The sequence below is a fragment of the Lutjanus erythropterus genome, chromosome 7, assembly GCF_056507025.1.
Source record: "Lutjanus erythropterus isolate fLutEry1 chromosome 7, fLutEry1.hap2, whole genome shotgun sequence".
NCBI lineage: Eukaryota > Metazoa > Chordata > Actinopteri > Lutjaniformes > Lutjanidae > Lutjanus > Lutjanus erythropterus.
In genome coordinates, this window is record NC_139323.1 from 35,435,610 (window position 1) to 35,439,639 (window position 4,030).

The window sequence follows — 4,030 nt, forward strand, 5'->3', positions numbered from 1 at the left end:
TTACGAGTTTCGACAAGATATAACACACGGTGTTAGTGTCTAAATGGCTAAATCTCAAGTGAACCAGAATGTCCCTTTTTAGACAATCAGGGAAAGATCTTATCTGTGTCACAAAGACTTTTGGCTGCACTTGAAATTTCAGTGTAACTTACAGTGTAACTGTAACTGTATGAGGATGGGGTCGGCTAGTGTTTGAAAAATGACTTTTAGAGGAGCAGAGAAACAAAGAAATGTAGACTCTGATGTGGAAAATGAGATCGTATCAGAGGTTTCTGGAGCCATGTCAGCGCAGTCTTATAAAACGTGACCGTCATGCCTCAGAAATTGTGCTGACGTGTCGGGAGTAACCACAGAAACGGAGCGAAGAGGTTCATTTTCTGTCTTCGTGTAAATGCAACACGTGTCTTGGAGATGTTTCACGACAGGGAGTTTTGTTCTGTTCTGTAAAACATCTGATGTTTCATCCAGAGCAAAACAACATCCTTCACTGTCCTTTGCTTTTACTTGACATCGACAGTGTCGTCCTGTGCCCATTTTGTGTCGACCCTCTTAATAAGCGTTAGAATTTAGTTAATTCAATAAAAGGGACACAAAATGGCACAGTTAAGTCCTGTGGTTGAGAGAGCTTAACCACAGGTACCCACCCAACCCTATTTAGAGTTTGAAATATCAAAGATATTGTGATGAGAACAGAGAAAAAGGTTTGATAATATAATTATTTTTTACTACATGTTTCAGGTAATTCTTTCTAAATATATTGATATACCTTAGCTTTGCTCAAAAATTGTGATATTTTATAATAATGACACTTATAACAAAGTTATGGATGGAAGTACGCACAGTATGACTTGGAGACCTACACATGTACTATCCAAAACTGTATAAAATGTATTTCTACTGTAATTGTGAATTTGTGTTATACAAATATATATTATATATATATGTATATGACTATAAAAACAGTCATTTTCTATGTGTTTAAACTACATAAGAGCTGAACAAATGCTGAGGACGGTGTCACTGTACATAGCTGTGAATGAAATCCAATTTAAAATGACTCATATTGATTGTGAATGTACTCATGCTTTCTGCAGTACCTACACCTACCCAACTTGAATGCTGCTTCTTCTGTTGTGTGACAAAAAGTACTTTGACCTCCGAAGAGAGAACCGCTGTCGAGTTATAAGTTGGACAAATTTTAGTGACGATTTAACAGAACTATTTATTTCTTTATTTATTTGCACATGCAAGTTGAAATCCTTCCAGTTTTAAGTTTGAGTATTAATGCGGAGAAATGTAATTGCAGAAGTATATATAATATATATCATGTGTTTAGAATGCATTTTGCAGACGCTATCTGTACATACTATTTAAGATACAGTTTTTACAAAAAATAATATATGTATAAAATTGAAAAAATGCTGTGCAGCGATTATACTGGAGCCATTTTGGGCTTTGGGACGTACCATTTTTTCAGTATATAAGAAGTGTTTTGAATAATGTACTAAAGTCTCTATTGTACAAATAATAAAAATGTCACTATTGGTAATCTGGGTTCCTCCTGGTGCACTGAGCTCTGTCTTTAGGAGGGCAGAAGCGAGGGATGTCTCTCTTTCTGCCCCACTGTGTGTCTTTATTGCTGTAAGAGGAGAGACGAAGGAAGAAGAGGATGGGGGAAATTAGGTGGCGAAAATGCAAAGAAAGTTATTAAGGAATGACGTGCCAAGGAGAATCTGATACAGTACAAAGATAAATTAATTTAATGCTCCAACTGATTAACTTTTTGCAAACATACACTTATTCTGAATTTTATTGCCTGCAACACAAAAGATCTTGGACAGGAGCATGTTTACCACTGTGACGCATCTCCTTTTCTTTCAACAACACCCAGTAAGTGTTTGGGAACTGAGGTCACTAATTTTGAAGTTTTGAAAGTGAAATTCTTTCTTGCTCTCGGGTGATATATGACTTCAGGTGCTTCACAGTCCGGAGTCTCTTTTGTCGTATTTTTTAGTTCATAATGCACCACACATTTTCCCTGGGAGACAGGTCTGGACTGCAAGCAGCTTAGTCTAGTACCTGAACTCTCTTACTATGAAGCCACGCTGTTGGAACACGTGCAGAACTTGGGGTCTTGGCGTTGTCTTACTGAAATAAGCAGGGAAAAAGACGTCATCTGAATGGCAGCACATGTTGCTTCAAAGCATGTATGTACCTTTCAGCATTAACGGGGGCCCTTCACAGATGTGACAGTTACCCATGATGCAGTGGGTAGTAACACACCCCCATAGCGTCACAGGTGCTGGCTTTTGAACTTTGCGCTGGTAAAAATCTGGATGGGCAGTCTCCTCTTTTGCCCGGAGGACGTGACGTCCATGATTTCCAAAAAGAAACATGGAGTCATGAGACCACAGCACACTTTTCCAGCGTCCATCAGTCCATCTCAGATGAGTTCAGGCCGAGAGAAGTCAGCTGCATTTCTGGATGTTACTGATGTCTTTCTTTTTGCACGGTAGAGTCTTAATTGCATTTGTAGATGCAGCTGTGTTCCAGAGCCCAGGTAGTAACATCCTTTATACAGTCATGTGGATTTTAAATGCAGTGCCGCCTGAGGGGGGTCAAAGGTCCAAGACATTCATTGTTGGTTTTCGGCCTTGTCCCTCACGTGCAGAGACTTCTCTGAATCTTTAAATGGTATTATGGATTGTAGATGGTGAAATCTCTGAAGTCCTGCAGTTTTGTGCTGAGAAATGTTCTTCTTAAACTGCTGGACTACAATATTTGCCCTTGTAGTTTTTCACAAAGTGCTGAACCTCAGCCCATCCATGCCTCTAAAAAACTGAGCTGTTCGAGGACGTCCCATTCAAACCCATGATATCTAAATACCAGTACCTGTTTACCCTGTTTTTTTTTTTTTTTTAGCTTTCAACAACTTTCCCAGTATTTTGTTCTCTTGTCCCAACATTTTTCTGGAACGTGTTGCAGGCATCATATTCATAATGAGTGTATATTTACCAAGAACAATAAAGCTAATCAGTTTATCTCGTCTTTGTGCTGCATTTGATTGAATAGAGGTTGAAAAGTATTTGCAAATCATTGCATTCTGTTTTTATTCATGTTTTACAGTGTTCCAACTTTTTTGGAATTGGGTTTTGTAAGGACTTGTGAGGGAGATAAAGGTAAAGGAAAATAATGAGAAGACAAACAATGTTAGAGAGAAAGAGATAATGTGATAGAAAAAAGGATGAAACAGGATTGATAAAGAAGGGAGGCAGATAAAAGGAAAGGAGGGAAGGGATAAAGAGAAAGGGATGAAGATCACCTCAGCAGGTCTGTGTCACTTTCCTCTGCTTGTCTGATTAACCTCAGTCGAGACTCTCATCATCTCAGCAGATGCTCCTTTGTCTCCCTGTCCATTAGTCTAACAGCCTGACCCTTCTTCATCCCTCTCTATCCGTCCATCTCATCTATTTTCTATTCTTGACACTCATCTGAGCTTTGGATTAGAGGAGGGCAGCGGAGTTTGTCAAGCTGCCTCACGAACAGTTTCTTATTGAAGTACAAAACCATGTCAGTGTTTTTGCTCTTCAGTAGGTCAAAAGAAAGGTTCACTGAGGTAAGTATTATGTAGAAAAATCCTGCTTGATTTTGCACACAGCACATGCAACTGAAAAAGGTTTATTCGCAACTTTTCTTTTTATCCATTAATGGGAATTAATGACAAGGAATTTAAATGATTAGTCTATTTTATGGCCAATTAAGAAAATCCATCTTAACTTCACCCAGTGTGCTCATTCTTTCATTATTCAATAAGCTAAAATACGGAGCCTGTTATTTGTCATTTATGAGTTGGAATAGTTCAATTTGTTTAACTTAATACTATGAATAGTTTTGCGGTAATGTCCCTTATGTGTTTGTTGTCCGTGTGTCTGAAATCCATCATGTGAACAAGTTAGATTTGACGGTGAATAGAGTTACAAAGATTGGTTGATTAATTGAAGAAGACCATCTCAAAATTAACAAATTGTCA